Here is a 19,477-nt window from a genome sequence, read left to right as displayed (position 1 = left end):
GTCTATGACCTAAAACGAAAAGTGTCACTATATAGATCATTTGAGAACAAAGGCAGAAGCAACCACTAAATGGTATCCATCCAAATTCCGCTGGAATTTCCCCAAGCAGCACGAATTCCAAATCCCTCTCCGTCCGACCAAAATAGAGCAACTTAATCCGATTTCCCACATCATCAAACGGTTCCACCCAGCTGCGCGTTTCCCCGCTCCAGTAAAACAACAATCATCCCGCGTTTATCCCGTGTTCCAGCTTTTTTTCACGCCACAAAACCAGCTGCAATGGCAGCGGCGTAACCGGCACGAACGCATTTAGGTAGGCAGCCTATCTTAGCGCGACTTCAGCCAGTCAGAGACCGCCAAGCTCTAATAAGTCACCCAACCTGGTGCGCACTATTTCCTTCCCTCCGGATTCGAAAAAAAAAACGAAAACCACCCGGGCTGGGGAAATCGTAAACACACTCCGGAAAGCTTCAACAGCTCAACAGGTCGGTATTATTGGGGCGGGGTGAAATGCACGTCTGATGAAATGGCTTAGATTTAGTGAAATGTGGATTATTCTATTCGACGTGATATACAGAAAGTCCAAAAATTTTTATTCTGCAGATGAAATTGTAAAAAGATATCACTTTTGCAAACTTTCTGCAGCACAAACAACTTGTAAAGTTAAAAATTTGGTCAGGACATGTTGGCAATATAACATTCCATACCGATTCCCCTTTCTATCAGCCTTTTCGCTGTTACCGCCAGCAACCTACTACTGCATGCAGGTGGAAATGAGGTTACGCGCTCCAGGTTTCTTTTCTTTCTCCCTTCGATAGGCAGTGCGATGCGATGCGATGATGCTCGCGGTTTTCCTCTTTCTCCAGCATTTATGTCAGTTGATTTAGTCGTTGGTTTGCTGCTGTTGGGTTGCGGTTCTGCTGCCCCCTCCGGAAAAGAAATGGGCTGAGGGGCGAGCGGCGTGGAGAAAGATGAGAGATGTTCTGCGAACCGAAAGTAGGTTTCCGATGCCACAGACTTGGACCACGAAGACGGTGACGACGACGACGGCGGCGGCGACAGAGAAATGGCTTCCGGTTTCGATTCGGTCGGTGTGTGCGCGGCGCGCGGCACTGAAGAAGTAAAAAGCGGCCGCCGTTGACGGGGAAGAGATGTGGCACAATCCGGTGGAATGATGAATTAGCATTTCGATGTCGCTGTTTGTCATTTGGTATGTATGTTAATTGCCTTTTCCCGGTTGAGGGAATCGGACGGATGCGGTATAGCAATGGATTCGGTATGGAATGATTGGGATTTTTTATATTGTCGGTTTCTGTTGAATAGGTTCAATGGCAATTTAACCTTTTTACAGTATTGACGTTTCGTCCACAATTCTACATACGATATAGTTTTTGCTAGTAAACTATACGATCCAAGTGAATAATATCGTTTGATTTTTGGATGCATCAAGTGGTAAAAGGGAAAGACATTACATACTTTTAGGAACTTTTAGGAACGGATACGTAGCATATATTAGGGTATGTGTACCATCAGTAATCTCACGCTCCCTTATACATCCTGTTCGAAAACAAGCAAATACAGCACCGATTGATTCCGTTCTTTTTGTTTTCATGCATGCTCACTTCTAACAAAAATACAAAAATAAGAAACAAAACAAACAGCGCTTCAATTCATTGTTTTTTGTAGGATGAAAATGGGTGCCAAATGCTTAACCCTAAAAGGAGGAATCAAGGGGAATAGTTGTGCTATCATATGCATACATGGAGGTTGTGTTATGATAGAACATTTTTGAGATATTGTTGCAAATGTAGTGTACACCTCACATTGCACAATTCACAAATATTAGAATTAATTCCTTTTGATTCATAAATGTACTGCAAATAATGTGAGACAAATTTTCCGCACATCAGGGATATCTGAGGTCACCTCTAATATTTTGTAACCATGGCCTTTAGATAAACCATTCCACATTCAAACCATCCATCTCATTTTCAGAACATCTCAGATGATCAAGGAAGCCTTTAAGCCTCAGAGTCTAAGATGTATATTGTTATTGTTATTGTTATTTATTTTTGACTAAAAATTTTGAAAGAGGGAAAATCCCCTTTGAGTGATTTGCTCATCTACGAAATCTTTCTCAGAAAAGGCATAAAACCTCTTTTATCTTTTCAAAAATCATTATAAAATAAACTTAAAACTAAAGGCTCCTCCGGAAAAGTATCCATAATCGAGCCATGGTCTTGATGCGGATTTGTCAAGGGATGAACTAAGGTAATCTGACTACGACGAAGGAATTTTGAACATCAAGGACAGAAATCGGACGCAGTTCTTGAAAACTGAAAAAAAAAATTAAAGAGTATCAAACAGCATAACCAATTTCAATAAAATATCTGAAAAGAATTTTCATCATGACTAAAGATTTACAACCTAAAATATCTCTAACAGATACAGGTAAAGAAAAGCAAAAACTTTTAAATCTATCAATTAAGTTTTTTTTCTGGATAATGTATAATAAACACAATGAAATATTATATGATCAATATCTTGATATGATTCACCACAAATACATAAATTTGAATCTACAATATTGATACGATATAAATGACTATTAGAAATATAATGATTAGACATACATATCAACAAATCACTTTTCCATGTTTTACGATAGTGACCCCAAACTGTTGGCCGATACATCATATTGAGGGGTGACCCCAAACTTTTGGTCGATGACATCAAGGATTAATTTACTTAATAACTTTTTTTCTAGATTTTTTAGCTAAGTTCTGTAAAAAGCAGTTGAAAGCTAATAGAAAATGGGTCATATTACCGCTCTCATCTTAGAATTTGGTCGACCCAACTTCCAGCGACACTGCCGTAAGTTTATATTCAATTTTTAGAAAATTTGGCAACTTTGGGTTAAGTTTACATACAAAAATTTTTGAAAAAGTTTCTTTTAAATTATGTTCAAAGTTTCTTTGACTTATTATCTTTTGAATGAAACCTAGGGTTTTGAAATCGGACGCAAATTGGCGGAGATATGGGCCTAAAAAAAATGACATGTTTTTTAGGGGGCGACCCCAAACTTTTGAACGGGAGTGTAAGTCTTGAAAACAGACAAATAAAATTTCTACTAGTAGATAAATGTTTGAACCAAGGTTTTTTATCCACAACAGGACAAATGGAATGACACCAACGACCTTTATCACTGCAATCCCAATCAATTTGCCAAGAAGATTTTGATTTTTGTTAAGATGTATATACAAGTATCACGAGATATGCTCATCTATGAATAACAAAACGCATTATACTGAGTTCGTAGTGTGGCCTATGCTTTACTACGAGTGTAGATCTGGAGGCCTTAACCATACAAGTGATATTTAGGATGTCCCTGATGTACTGGAAATTTACCTCCCACGACATGCATAATATGTATAAACTGATATTCTTGCACTTAAAATGTAAGATCATTACAAATGTTTACAAAAAATCATCTGTCTACTGAAATGCACTGTAATAAGTTTTGGGTGTGTACGATGCTTTGTTACGAGTGTAGATCTAAAGGCCTTAAACGCATAATACTATAGGTGACCTCAGATATTCCTGACGGTCTGGAAATTTCTCTTCCATGGCTTGCATTGCATGTATGAATCAAATGGGTAAATTCTGATTTATGTGCACCTCTTTTGATAGACAATTCCAAATTTAAACAAATTCAGAACAGTTTGGATGATCAAGGACGCCTCTAAGATGTATATACATTTTACAAGTATCACATGATTCAACTGATCTTCTATGACTACCAAAAACGCACTGCACTAAGTTTGTAATGGCTTCGATGCTTGGTTACGAGTGTGGATATAAAGGCCTTTACTCCAGAATGAATTGGATTGCCTAAGGAATCGTCACTGATGTGGAATCAATCTCGCATACTCTAATTTACAAGTATGAATCAAATGAAATGAGTTCTGATATGCATATCGCATACATTAGTTAAGTATCCTATTACAGATAAAAGCCTTACAATCAAAACTCCAGAGCGTTTTATGTTGCCCAGAACATCGCCAAGTAATGACCACCATCATTTTACGTGTTAAAATGTATTTTTAAATGTAATAAATAAAGTTCAAGTGATTTAAAAAGTAAACAAAACTGTTTGTATTCAGTAGACTGAGTTCAAAGCTTATGGGCGTTTTGGATATACTGGCGATCTATGTTACAGCTATAAAAGGACATTTATCATTTCTACCTAAAAGCTACAACTCAAACAAGGAGTTTTGTCCAATATTCATTAAAATATATCACGTTTACATAGAAATATTACTCGAAATCGAGTGAAAAACAAGAGGTGTACACTACCATTACAGCAATATCTCAAAAATGTTCTATCATAACACAACGTCCATAAATGTACACTCCCGTTCAAAAGTTTGGGGTCACCCCTTCAAAAACATGTAATTTTTTTAGGCCCATATCTCCGCCAATTTGCGTCCGATTTCAAAACCCTAGGTTTCATTCAAAAGATAATAAGTCAAAGAAACTTTGAACATGATTTAAAAGAAACTTTTTCAAAAAATTTTGTATGTTAACTTAACCCAAAGTTGCCAAATTTTCTAAAAAATGAATATATACTTACGGCAGTGTCGCTGGAAGTTGGGTCGACCAAATTTTAAGATGAGAGCGGTAATATGACCCATTTTCTATTAGCTTTCAACTGCTTTTTACAGAACTTAGCTAAAAAATCTAGAAAAAAAGTTATTAAGTAAATTAATCCTTGATGTCATCGACCAAAAGTTTGGGGTCACCCCTCAATATGATGTATCGGCCAAAAGTTTGGGGTCACTTTCGTAAAACATGGAAAAGTGATTTGGTGATATCTTCGTCATCTATAGTTCAATTTTAATTATTTTTGGCTCATTTCAAAGATAATTAACTAAATTTACGTTTGATGTCTTCAACTTAACGTATTTAACGATTTTTGTATATAAAAATGTTATGTAAAGTAAGCACGTTTCACCACGCTTCAAAAAATGAGGCAACTTTACGTAAAGTTTTAGTATGTAAATTTCAACAAATATGTGTGGTTCAATGTCTATGCAGTAAGTATCATTCATTTGTTTCAAATAAGCCAAGAAGAATTAAAATTGAATGAAAGATGACAAAGATATCAACAAATCACTTTTCCATGTTTTACGATAGTGACCCCAAACTTTTGGCCGATACATCATTTTGAGGGGTGACCCCAAACTGTTGGTCGATGACATGAAAAGTTAATTTACTTAATAACTTTTTTTTCTAGATTTTTTAGCTAAGTTCTGTAAAAAACAATTGAAAGCTAATAGAAAATGGGTCATATTACCGCTCTCATCTTAAAATTTAGTCGACCCCATTTCCAGCGACACTGCCGTAAGTTTATATGTATTCATTTTTTAGAAAATTTGGCAACTTTGGGTTAAGTTTACATACAAAATTTTTTGAAAAAGTTTCTTTTAAATCATGTTCAAAGTTTCTTTGACTTATTATCTTTTGAATGAAACCTAGGGTTTTGAAATCGGACACAAATTGGCGGAGATATGGGCCTAAAAAAATGACATGTTTTTGAGGGGGTGACTCCAAACTTTTGAACGGGAGTGTATATGATGGCACAACTATTCCCCTTGATAAAACCGTTTTGATTTTGAAAATCCACCCACTAGGTTAAAAGGGTTAGGTAAAAGTATGCAAAAAAGTTGTCTACATCCTTTAAGAGTTAATAACGGAACCAATACTCTATTCAAGTCCGTCTAGTTCTAATTCAATATACCGATTGTACATCTGATTTTTTTTCCAGAAATGTTCAACACATTTAGAAAACCTGCATTTCCAACACCCACAAAACGTTCTTGAAAAAAAATCACCCGGAGCAATGAAATTCAGCTCCCCCAGCTTTCACATTTCCATCGCTGCTGCAGCTGTATCGAAAGCGGTATTGTAGGTGTAAATGAACCGTGTTGAATCAATTATTCTCAGCAGCATCCAACACATCAAGGTTACCGTTGTGGTGGGAGCGAAGATCGCTGACCCGCAGGCAGGAGCCCAGGCCCATCACCCGCGCTTCGAGCTTTTATTGCCTTTCAGCCAGCCAGCCTGCATCACCTTCGTTCGGAAAGCGTTCATTTGCTTCTCAGAATTAGCCTCAGCGGGTGCTAATCGTTTCACATGTTAGGTCGAACTAATTGCTGTGCTCGCTCCCGAAGTGCGTCAAATTACTTTCATACAGAGAGAATACTGTAATTTGATTACTGCCATACAAATTATGCTTTTTTACGCACGCACCACCGTTTCACTGTGTAGAATCAGTTCGGCAAGTAATTCAGAAGTTTGGGATTGACTTACTGCTACCGCCGGAGGGAGGAAGCATGATATGCTGTATCAGGAGTAAAAGCACTACCACCTCTAAAATCGGGAATAAAATGCTGGCATTGTTTTTTTACAATCAGCAGCAGGTAGAGAGCTACAGCTGTCTTTTTTTTTTTTCAAATCACGCTCAGTACTCTGCATGTTACTGTACCTACCATAATTTATCGAACAAAAAAACCACTCGAAGTAAAAAGTGATCATGAGATCATTGTGAATAAGAAAAAAATTAAGGTAATCTATAAAAACAAAATTCTGTTGAGTGCCATGCAGAGTTTTGGACACAATCATCTGTGAAGACGAGAAAAAAATATTGCACCCCTCAGTGTAATTACAGTGACTCGGCTTACAAGGCGGGGATCTCACCCGGAAGACCTCATAAAACTGTATAAAACGACTATTATTGGTTTTTTAGGTCTTAAGTATGGCTGAGCTTGCAAAAGGGACATCACAGTAAGCTGCGCGGGCTCTTGAATTTGCAGATTGGAGTGCAGATGGAAGACGGGACTTGGAGAAGGCGAATGAACCACGAGCTGCATCAGCTGCTGAGAGAACCAACCATCGTCCATATCGCGAAAATCGGGAGGCTACGGTGGGCGGGTCACGTCATCAGGATGTCGGATAGCAACCCATATGATTCTCGGAAGTCTTCCGACCGGTACAAGAAGACGTGGTGTGCAGCGCGCTAGTTGGGTCGATCAAGTGGAGGACGATCTGCGGACCCTTCGCAGAGTGCGGAACTGGAGACACACAGCCATAGACCGAGTAGAATGGAGACGGCTACTATGTACAGCAGAGGCCACTCAGGCCTTAGTGTGACCGCTAAGGTAAGTAAGGCTCTAAAAGTAGTGTAGATTGTATTCCGCGAGCACTCGTTACAATAATAATGTGCTAAGATATACAGCTTTGGCAATCCATACTTCAAAACACTATGCAGATCATTTGAATGCCACTGGGGACGCACAAATAGGAAAACAAAAGGGATATTTGTAATGTTATGATGATCAACAGAGACAATCGTGTACGAATTACATCGATTGAGTAAAAAGAAACAAAAGTATAGTTTGGAGGACCTAAATCGCCAAAGTATGTTCATTTATTTATTTAGTTCAGTTCAAAGGTGACAAACAGATAGGTCGCATTACAAATTTATTGAATCATGCTGTTACCATGCTGGTACAGCTAGGCACTTTTGAGGGATTCTGTCTCTCTCGCTTTCGCATGGACAACGATCGCTGATTGGTGATCGTTGTACATAGCATTTAATGTAACGGTGCTGTAAGTGTCTCCAGTTAGGTTTCTTGTAACAAATATTTGGAACTAATAAAGATTCGTGAATGAACCGTCTAAGGAAACTATGTAACTTTATGCTATCCAAAAGACATCACGGTCGAAGAGAGTCACATCGATGTTAAGCATGCCGCTAGCATATTACAGTAGTGTAGACTTGAGTGGAAATTATATTCCGCCAATATTCGCCAAAAGAAACATGCATTATGCCAGCGCACTTCCATAAGATATTCGTATTGTTATGAGAAATAATCGTGAACGAATAACACTGATAGAGTGAAGAGAAACAAGAGTACCCGAGCAGGAACAAATAACTGACACATAACTTCAGCATACCAAAATCAGGTATCATACCAAGACGAGGTATTGATCGGTTACCCAGGTATTGGAAATAACTTATTTTGGTATTTTGTAGGTATTGATAAAATACACCTCAACGAGCTATTGGTTTGGTGTTGAGGACTGCTTGAGGTATTATGCAATTATGGAAAAATCACTATTTGCATGGAAAAATCGCCGATTATTATTTAGGTATTACAATACCTGATGTCATTATTCACGTGTTATGCACAGAATATACACCAGTTATTATTTTACCTCTTCTGCAGGGCTTCTTAATACCTTATTCTGGTTGTAGGTATTGGGTTTTCCATACCTGAGTTTGGTATTCTTCAGCTATTTTCTCCTGCTCGGGTAGAGGCAGTAGACATTGAAGGTCCTAATTCCAGAATAGTTTGAACAGCTTACAATTTGCTATAAATGTGCAAAAAGCGTTAACATTTTGCTCTGCCACTCCAGCAGTAGCATAGACTACATTCCACAAATATTCGTTACAATTAAAGCCATGATACAGTATGTAGATATAGTAACCCACACTTCAAAGTGTATTAGAGATCATTTGTCATAGAATCATGGAATGTCCATGTATTCATAAATCATGAATGTCGAGTTGTACATAATTTTGCGAGGTCCAACGGACATCAACATAAATGAATTCCTTGGATAGAGTAAACAGAAATATTAGTAGATTCTGTAGACTTACTACAGTAGTTCACAGTAGTGACCTAGATCACCCAATTCAGGTACCTAGAAGTAGAATCGTAGATTCAATATAGGTAGAATATCGTAGACTATGTTTCGTGACCAGTTAAGAGAATTGTTGTATGAAAGAGATAAACAACAAACGACAAATATGACGAGGAGTTCATCCTTTGTCCCAACTTGTACAGATAATGACATGATCTCGATTATTTTTGTTGGTGACAAAACAGACGCTACATTTGTTGCGTGCTTTTCAACTTGTGAATACTCAATTATTATGGACCCAAAATCAAAACTGTTTGAAAATGGTAGCTCATCAGTGTTATATTTACTGACTTGAAGCTAACTCTCAAAAACCGCAATCCGAGGCTTACAAATCTCTAAACGTACGGTGTACGATCTTTGTCCTATTCTGTTCAAGCTGGGACAAACCCCTATCGCATTGGGTGGATTTTCGCAACAAATGCAGGTTGCGCCAATGCCATTATTGTTACGCGATGGTTGACATTTGATTCAGTGTGCGTGATCATTAATCGTGTATAAAATTTGGCTGGATTTGTGACACTGTGATACTTCGGAGGCCTTACGAAAGCTCTGTGAAGAAATTTTTAACAGATCACATGAAATCCGTACGATAAACTCGTAGCCATTCAGCAAGACCATTCTGCAGGTATCTGTGTTTGAACCTCGGTACTGACAGATTTTTTTTCGTCAAGGAAAATCAAGGAAAACCCCTTGATTTTCTTTGACACTGATTAAGCTTACTTAACTGTCAAGAGGGTCGCCAGCCATCACACAAGAGATCGCTATGAACAGTCTCACTTTTGGTATCTATTTCGTAATGGATTCCAATAAAACGTAAAAAAATCCTATCCTACATCGCAACGCACTGTTTCCCTCCATTTAAAATTGCGTGAAAACTTTTTTTTTATTAAATACGAAATGTTGTAACAAATCTCACAAAAACTGGCTGGCAGGGAAACGTAAAAAGTTTTTTTTTGCCTCTACCATTTACATTGTAATTTGGTTCTATTTTTTCGTAATAGTAACCCAATCCTGGTAAGCATGTTGTATATAAAACTGAAATTCCAACACAAGCTCACAGCTTACGTACAGATAGAAACGTTTTTTAAAGTATTTTCAAGACTACTTCTATTAGAGTCTAGTCCGGCTTAAAAAAACTGCCATAAGTCTTAGAATGCTGTAGAAATTAAAAGTAATATTCAGTTTTGAAAAGATATAAGGCTGGAAAAATATTTCATAATCGTTTGTTATCGAAAAGTACACAAATTTGAAAAAAAAGAGAGAATAAAAACATTCATTCTACAGTGCTGACCCGATTTTATCAATTTTTGACCCGACTTTGTCAGCCATTTTATTTTTGAGCAAGGAAAATAGAAGCGAGTTTTACCAAAGAATAAGAATATCAAGAATGCCCACTCCGCTGATGCTCGGGGGGCACTACCGCAGCGCTATTTGTGGATGAAAGTTCAACCTTCATGCGATAGTGTGCGTTACTGATTGTATGCGGATACCAAAACATACGCACACCATCTTTTCTTATGATAAATCACGAACACTGCTACATAGAGCTTCCACTTTGAAACGCTTAGAGAGCGTCACTTGTCTTGTCGCTTGACGTTTACATAGAAAAAGGCAAGAGAGGGCATTCTTTCTATTTTTATTCTTTGGTTTTACTCAATATTGCCATTTTATAATCAATATTAATTCAGGTGATGTAATGATGAGACGCTGGGGTGATCACTTCTGTAACTAAATCACGTCCAAGTAAGGAAAAAAGAATCCAATTTCCCTTTTTTTTTCTAGAGATGCACCCAAGAATACTTTCTGGGATTGCAACATGAATTTATTCTGTAGGTTTCTTGCTTGGATTGCTTCAGGAAAAGCTGCCGGGACTCTTTCAGAGATTTCTCAAAAATTTTGTTTTATAGATTCAACCATCTATTTCTATTGAAAACCCTTCAGTTATTCGTGGTGGGAGCAATTTTTGAAGAGATTCTCCCAGGAATTTCGGCTGGTGTTCCTGCAGGAGTTCTTCCGGGAATACCTTCAAATATAGCCCAATTTTTTTTCGGACGTTTCTCCTGTGTTATCTTCGGAAGCTTTTTTGGGATTCCTTCAGGAACTGGGATGATCTGAGATGAACCAGCCTCGGGCTGAAAATCTTATAAATAAAGACATAAAAAAAAAGGAACAGGAATTATTCTAGAAATTCTAGTTGGTATTCCAGTAAGAATTTCCTCGAAATTTTCCTAGGAATGCTCTCAGGGGATTCATGCAGGGATTTCTCCGGGGATTCCTCTAGGAATTTCTTTAAATCTCTATGTATGGATGTTTACAGTAATTTCCCAGAATCCTTCTGTGGATTTCTCCATGATTCCTCTATACATTTCCCTATAGGGCTTTCCCTATGGATTTCCCGGGAGTTCATCTTGGGATTCCTCCAGGATTTCCTACAGAAGAATCTTTTGGTATTGCGTCAGGTATTTCTTTGTGATTTCTTTCTGTGATTTGGAACCCCTACAGAGAATATTCTAGAAAGTTTTGCGGGTCAGGCTCCTGGAATTTATGCTACAATTTCCCAAGCCATTTCTGCTGGCATCTCTCCAGGAATTTCTTCAAACATTCCATAGAACATTTTTCCGCATTTCCTCTGAGGATTTCTCTAGGAATCGGAAATCTTTACAGTGATTTCTTCTGAGATTTCGTGGAATAACTTTTTCAGGAGTTACTCCAGGGATTTATCCAGAAATTCATCTAGGGATGTCTCTATTTCGGGATTTCTTCGGGGATTGTAATAGGTATTCCTTCAGAAACTACTTAAGGCAGGCCTGTGCACAGAAAAGGCGGAAAGGGAGGAGTTTTAACTGATTTTTTTTTTTCAAAAGACGAAGGGTCACCTAGTGTATGAAACTCACAAAACCCCCTTGTGCACGGGCTGACTTTATCCGGCACAAGTAATTTATCCGGGAACTCCTCTAGAGTTTCCTTCAGAAAGTACTTACAAGATTTATTCAGGGATTTCTGTAGGGCTTCGTCCGGTTGCTCGGATAATTTCTGTTAAAAGTTATCCAGGGATTCCTCTAGAAATTTCACCAAGATGATTTCAAGAGGTTTCTTTAGAGATTGTTACACGGAGATTCCTCCAAAGATTGTTCCAAGGGTGCCTTTATAAATTTCTCCGTTACTGCGCTATTTCGGCTAGAAAATTGGCAAGATATTTTAACCCTTCAGGACGCACGTTGTTGTAAAAAGTACAACACTACCAAAACCTTGCTCGTCGTATTCAGCGCGAGCGTGGTGCGGTGCAGTTTCAGCTGCTTTTTTTTTTTTTTTTCAAAAATCAACACAATCCCAAATGCTTTTGCCGAGTAGTTAAGAACTCAATAGAATATGCCACTAATGGAACTGTAAGCTTTTAGAGAAAAAGGAAATTTCAATCCACCCTATTGAATATGAACTACCCTATTATAACCAGACAGTGGCAGGATTCATTTTGAGTGTGTAACGGCAGTTCAGTTTTGAGTTAGGCGCTGATCGGGAGAAGAACAAATAAAGCGATCTCTTGTGAAGACACTGCGTTTCTTTTCACCTACCCGGACTCCTGCTTTCAGTTTCAGAAGTGGGATCCGACCGGCAGTGAAAAGTTAGTTTCGGTGACGGTGACTCCGACGCTCTGGGAGGACGACGATATCCGGAACTTTCAACACGATGCCGGTGACCCGGAGCCAGACAGCCAAACGCGGAGGCAACATGGAAGAAGAAGAAGAGGCGACGTTTTTCGACGTGAGAGCAGTTGTGGATGACGATAAACCATCGACGGCAATGAAGCGAGAGGCGGATGTATGTGTGCAACAAGTGACGCAAACCCATACTTTTGCACCGCACCCACACGACCTTGGAAGACTAATTCCAGAATTTTCGGAAGGAGACGGTGTTGCCAAATGGTTGCGGCGAATTGATCATTTTCGAATCCTGTACGGATGGACGGAGCAGATGTGCCTACTGTATGGAACAACACGACTCAGCGGAGCGGCAGCCAGTTGGTACCGGCGATACGAAGAAAAAATATTCAACTGGACGCAATTCAAGCAGCACTTGATCGTTGCATTCCTGGAGACTTTTGACGAGGCGGACATTCACCGACAGCTCGAAGAGATGCGAAAGGAAAGGGATGAATCGTACGAATCGTTTGTCTATCGTGTGGATGCTCTAGCGCAGCAAGGAGATTTTAGTACTTCGGCTACTCTCAAGTACATTATTAAGGGACTTCGAAACGACCCAGTTTATCCGAGTCTGTTGGCACGACAATATGTTTCGACACTCGACCTGCTGCAACATATCAAGTGGATTTCATCAAACCTAAGCATGATTTCTGCTCGAAATTCATCAGCTACGCTGCGGATCTCCAAGACGACGATGACGGGATCAGGAGCGAGTTTTTCTGGCGGTGAAACTGTCTGTTTCAACTGTCGTGAAACGGGGCACAGGTCAATTGATTGCCCCAAACCGCAGCGCCGTGAACGATGCAGCAAGTGCATGAAGGTGGGACACACGGCGGAAAAGTGCACGGTGGTGACGAATTCATCGAAACAGTTTGAGACGAACCAGATTCCAACTAGAACCGTGGGGCGCAACTCAGTCAACGCGGTTTTCGGCGGCGATGATGTTCTCGAGATGGATGGATCCTCTTTGGTCGAAGTGGACGTTGAAGCAGCTGGCGAACGTTTCCGTACCATGGCGCTGGTCGATACAGGTAGCTATGTGAATTTAATAAAACGTAAACTGTTATCGGCTGCTATCACTCTACGCGAAAATGTTCAGGAGGTGGTAGGTATGAACAATTCAAAAGTTGAAGTACTAGGCAAGTTAGGAACAATCTTACGCATAAGAGACAAAGAAATGACAGTAAGCTTTTTGGTTGTTGCTGACGACACGATGCAGGTAGATATGCTTTTAGGTAGGAGCTTTCTGAGAGACAATCGCATACAATATCTGCACTTCCCTCTTGGTGATACGCACAGTCATGATTGGTCCATGTTCGGAGGCTTCGACGAATCGTACCTGATAGACCATAGTGGTTTGAGTCTTGATGTAGGGGACAGTGGTGAGACTCGATGTTTGTCGGTCAAACTGGAGGAATTATTGGGAAACAGTTATTTCAACAGACCTCGTCCTGACAAACCTTTGGTAAGGTATCAGGCTGAGATACGATTGAAGGAAGATAAGATATTTACTGCAACTCCTCAGCGACTCAGTGTTTGGGAGAAAGGTGAACTTGATAAGATGGTTGGTAGTTTGTTGGAACAAGGGATAATTCGGGAAAGTGAATCGCCGTATACCTCAAGGGTAGTGTTGACCAGAAAGAAGAACAATTCCTTAAGAATGTGCGTAAATTACCGACCTCTGAACCGAATCGTGGAAAGAAATCATTTCCCGATGCCTATCATCGAAGACCAGATCATGCGGCTACAAGGGAAGCGTTATTTCACGTCGTTGGACTTGAAGAATGGGTTCTACCATGTTGAACTGACAGAGGATAGTAAGAAGTATACTTCGTTCGTTACAGATAGTGGTCAATACGAATTTAACCGCCTTCCATTCGGATATGCGAACTCCCCCGCGATTTTCGTTAAGTTTATTACTAAAGTTTTGGACCCCTTTATTCGCGATGGTAGTGTTATTGTTTTTATTGACGACATGTTGATTGCGTCTAAGTCTATCGATGAACACTTTCAAATCCTGCAGAGAGTTTTGGAGACCCTTTCCGATAATCATTTAGGGTTGCAACTTTCTAAATGTCAGTTTGTCAAGACAAAGGTTGAACATTTGGGATATGATGTTCAGTTCAATCAAATTCAACCAAGCGACAGGCACGTGCAGTCTATACGTGATTTCCCTATTCCTAGCAATCGGAAAAGCCTTCAGCGGTTTCTAGGATTGGTGAATTATTTCAGGAAGTTTATTAAAGGCTTCAATGTTCAAGCGGGTATGTTGTATGAACTGCTTAAGGAAGAGAAGGATTTCATTATGACTGCTGAGCATATCCAGGCTGTTGAAAACTTGAAGAACGCGTTAATATCAAAACCAGTGCTACGAATTTATTCACCTACCGCGGAAACAGAACTCCACACGGATGCGTGTTCGTCGGGTTTCGGAGGTGTCCTTCTACAACGGCAAGCGGATGATGGTCTTATGCATCCGGTAATGTACCACAGTAGAAAATCTTCCCCTACGGAATCGAAGCTCCATAGCTTCGAATTGGAGACGCTCGCTATCGTGTATTTTCTGCAACGTTTCCGAACTTATCTTTTTGGTTTGCGGTTCAAGATAGTAACTGACTGTAATTCGTTGAAACATACCTTGGAGAAACGTGAAGTTAATTCGAAGATCGCACGGTGGTCTATGTTCATAGAACAGTTCGATTTTGAAATTGTCCACCGGCCTGGAACTAGAATGCAGCATGCGGATGCTTTGTCGAGAGCCAACGTTTACTTGATTGAAGAGGAAGACCGACAAGACCAATCAACACTGTTTGAAGATGCTCTGTATGTGGCTCAGTTGCGAGATTCAGAGGTTGTAAAACTCAAGGATGCTATTACTGCCGGGTTGATGAAGGACTATGAAATTCGTGACGCTATTTTGTACAAGGTTGTGGGTCGCAATTCGTTGTTGTATGTACCGGTTCAAATGGTTCAGTCAGTGATTAACAAGTTCCACAATGAAATGGGGCATTTCGGCGTTGACAAGGTTTGTGGGTTGATACGAAGGACATACTGGTTTCCCCGAATGCGGGAACAGGTGCAGGACCATATCAAATCATGTGTAACGTGCATCGCTTACAATCCTCGGAATAAACGTTATGATGGAGTTCTTAATAATGTCGACAAACCAGCGGTACCCTTTAAAGTTCTGCACATAGATCATCTCGGTCCACTTGAGAGAAGTAAAGGGAAAAATGAGTACGTGTTGGCCGTTGTAGATGCTTGTACCAAATTTATCAAGCTGTATCCCACCAAAACAACAAAGACTACGGAAGTGATGAAGAGTTTGCGGAACTATTTTCATGCCCATTCGGCCCCGAAGGTTATAATTTCTGATCGTGGAACTGCCTTTACTTCTAACGCTTTTGAGAACTTTGTTAAGGATCACGGTGTCAAACACGTCAAGGTAGCGTCTGCTTGTCCAAAAGCTAATGGACAGGTAGAGCGGTACAATAAAACCATGATGCCACTAATAAGTAAATTGGTTGAAGAAACAGGACGTAACTGGGACTCCGTCTTAACGGATGCAGAATTTCTCCTCAACAACACCGTGAACCGTTCAACTGGAACTACTGCAGCCATGTTACTTTTTGGGACAGAGCAGCGACGGCGCGTGGACAACGACCTAACTCAGTATTTGCAGGAAATAAATCAGGCAGAAGTTCGAGATCTGAGTGAGCTTCGTGAGAATGCAGGTCAGAACAACAAGCGACAACAGCAGTATAATAAAATGGTTTACGATAAACACTGCAATAGAAGCACGTACTACCAAAAGGGTGATTTGGTGATGTTGAGAAGAGTCGGGGTTGTAGGAGAGCGAAACAAGTTGAAGCCGAAGTATCGTGGACCATATGAGGTGAAAAAGGTTCTGGACAATAACCGCTACGTGGTGGGTGATCTGGACGAGTTTCAGGTGTCAGGTTTGCGATTTGAGGGAATATTTGACCCAATGAACATGCGTCTTTACCAGAGGGGTGCGAAAAGCGATTACAGACAGAAGGAAAGTGAACAAGTAGTCAGTAGCGAGGATAACATGAAAGCTGAAAATGAGAAAATAGAATACCAGGATGTAGAATACTTAGAAGAAGATCAGGAATCAGAATTAGAATATGAAGATGTGGAATACTTGGAGGATGATAGTGATTTGTGATTTGTTTTCCAGATGAATGATTGAAGTACAGGATGGCCGAGCTGTAAGCTTTTAGAGAAAAAGGAAATTTCAATCCACCCTATTGAATATGAACTACCCTATTATAACCAGACAGTGGCAGGATTCATTTTGAGTGTGTAACGGCAGTTCAGTTTTGAGTTAGGCGCTGATCGGGAGAAGAACAAATAAAGCGATCTCTTGTGAAGACACTGCGTTTCTTTTCAGCTACCCGGACTCCTGCTTTCAGAACCAATGTTAAATTGGTACTACCATATTGGGTGCATGTGAATATGTTCACGTTCATTTCATTTTTAGTGATTTCGTTCCCCGGTCAGTGTATGCCTAATGGCTAAGTGAGCCAAAAAGTTTAGGAAGCTATGTTCTAGAGTACATTTCTGTTTATCACAGGATATCATTTTTTTTCTTTCTTCCTGTCCCAGCTTCTATAAGCACATCCTTAGTTAACAGGAAACTTTATTGACCAATTGACTTTTTTGAATGCGCATATCATGTGGCATATATGATGGATATTATGTGCCCAATGAATTTAAAAATATTTTAAATACGAAAAGATTTTAGACCGATCGGGGATTGGACCCGTCACCCTCAGCACGGTCTTGCTGAATACTCACTATAATTTGGGCCCGAATGCAAACATGGTCGATGGGTAAAGAAAGTTTCTAATTGAAATCTAATAAGCTTAGCTGATGAGTAAGCAGGCAGGGTCTTAAATCACTAAAATTAGCTTATTTCATAGAACAATAAATAAAGACCAAACAATATCCATCATAGCACCATTATTCTAGAAGCAGTATGATTCCTTGAATCAAATTACAACATGTGTGGTATGAAAAATCTCATAATCTTTCTGCTATACTAAAACTTGAAACTGTAAAATCACCCCAAGTTCGTTTTCGACACGCTACTGCTCGCCAGTGTTGTCATTTGCGGAGATCAAAGATCGAATGCGAACAAAAAAAGTGAGGTACAAAAACGACCATAAAACTTCGCGAGTTGAAAGAGCAAACCACCATATCCAGCCGGTTGGTGGTGGTCGGTTCGGCATGGCACCGTGGCTGTAGCCATACCTATCAAGTCCAGTACAACACGACGGAGATGAAAAAAAAAACAACATGACACAAACACAGTGCATTATTTCTCGCACCGTGCGCGGTACACACAGCCTTTTCTTATTATTGAACGATAAAGCAAACAGGGTTGCAAAAATTACAGGTCTTGGGGTGCACTTACTTTCAGGCTGGGTTTGTAAAAGTTACGTCACTCGACGACGGGAGTAAGGGTGTCCGATGATTCGCCGAGTCGGTTGAAGGTTTCCGAACGATCCAGTTCAAGGCAGGTCACCTACTAATCCTTCTCCGGTTAGCACACTTCCAGTGAGACTTTCAAACTTGATTTGACTGATTCTTTTCACACGACTTCCAATTGAAACACCTCCCAACTGCTTCTTCCTTGTTAACAACTTGAGGCACTTTTAATTTCCAATTCACCTAATTTTCATTCTTCTTTTTTCACTCTGAAAAAATAAACCCAAACAATAGTGAATGCTCTAATTTAGATATCAGCGCACCAATAGACACAAACATTCCGGTCAACTTGGCACCCCAATCCCACCGAACGGGGAAACCGTCCCCATCCGAGTCCCGAAATTCCTGAACAAATTTTTGCTTTGCAGACAACTAAATGAAGCAAAAACGGTCCAGAAATCACACAAAGCAAAACGGAACGGAAAGAAGCGAGTTCACTTCGCACAGGACAACAGATGAGCAGAGAAAAAAAAACGCGATCCACACGCAAACTGTGAGTGCGCAGGGAGAAGATCGAGGATCGATGGGTGGTCGGTCAAGTAAACGACATTGGACCGCGAACGAACGAACGAACGAACCAACCGAGCAGCGAAGGAACTTACGTTGACCACCTCCTTTCAAGCACAGCGAGAGACACACACGCGAGTCAGGCCGAAGCGCGAAACATACTGACGGACGGATCGGTGGTGTGCGCTGTGCTGTGCTGTGTTGCTGCTGCTGGATGGGCTGGTGACTTCAACTCGTCCGTAGACAGGAATACCTTGAATCGCTCGTTTCGGTTTATTGTGCGCTGCATACGCGAACAACGGAGAACCGATGCAGTGCGGCTGGCTGGCGGTTCGATGGACGGGTTGCTTGGGAGCTTGGAGTTGGGGGTAGAGCTGATCGAACGGGTTTGGCGTTCGCGGGAGAGTGTGCGTGTTGTGGCCTTTCCGCCTCTGTAACGTGGGTTGAGTCAAGTCTGTTTCGGTATGTTTGTGATTTGCGGGATGCGATGATGATGATGATGATGACGGCGAATGGGAATGTGTTTATGTTTTTATTTGGCTGCATGTTTTTATGCATCGCTGGGTGGTGTTCGTAAGCTCAAGTCACTTTAAAACATAAGTAGGGATGCAGCAATTTCATACATTCTACATGCTTATTCGAAGGGATATTGATATTATATAAGAGTTCCGATTTGTGATAAATTTTGCGCACTTGCAATTTTATATTCTTTTGCTCATGGAAATTATTGAATTGAAAATTAACGAACGTTCTGGTTTTATCATTATCGTACGATGATCGATGTTATACGATATTTCCGGGAAAACGAATTTCAGTACAACTTCTCTCCTCAAAGTCAATAAATCTCAAATTTACATATTTTGACTGATTTCTATTATATTTTCCAGATAAGGAAATTTCAATAGAACTTCAGACGATATTTTTTAATTTTAAAATCCAGTGATTATGAATATTAGGTTTGAGAATAGCGTGTCCCCCGATGCGTC

The 19,477-nt window shown here is 40.1% G+C and overlaps 1 protein-coding gene across 2 annotated transcripts in view; it reads right to left on the bottom strand.

Moving 5' to 3' along the window:
* The window catches only part of LOC109430941 (cuticlin-4), a 231,799-nt gene extending 213,044 nt beyond the window's left edge, over positions 1–18,755 (bottom strand). The window contains exons 1-2 of one of the 2 annotated variants that reach the window (XM_062852624.1): positions 18,587–18,755; positions 17,911–18,193 (exon numbers count right to left, since the gene is read on the bottom strand). The gene's annotated coding sequence lies outside the window, so the exon portion shown is untranslated. Of the gene's footprint in view, positions 1–17,910; positions 18,194–18,261; positions 18,424–18,586 lie in introns of those variants that run through there. The other variant, XM_062852625.1, reaches the window with a different exon arrangement.
* Positions 18,756–19,477: the final 722 nt, after the last annotated feature.

Source organism: Aedes albopictus, chromosome 2 (assembly GCF_035046485.1).
Source record: "Aedes albopictus strain Foshan chromosome 2, AalbF5, whole genome shotgun sequence".
In the NCBI taxonomy this organism is placed as follows: Eukaryota; Metazoa; Arthropoda; class Insecta; order Diptera; family Culicidae; genus Aedes; species Aedes albopictus.
Note: the sequence above shows the minus strand (reverse complement) of the source record. Positions and strands in the feature narration are given on the sequence as shown.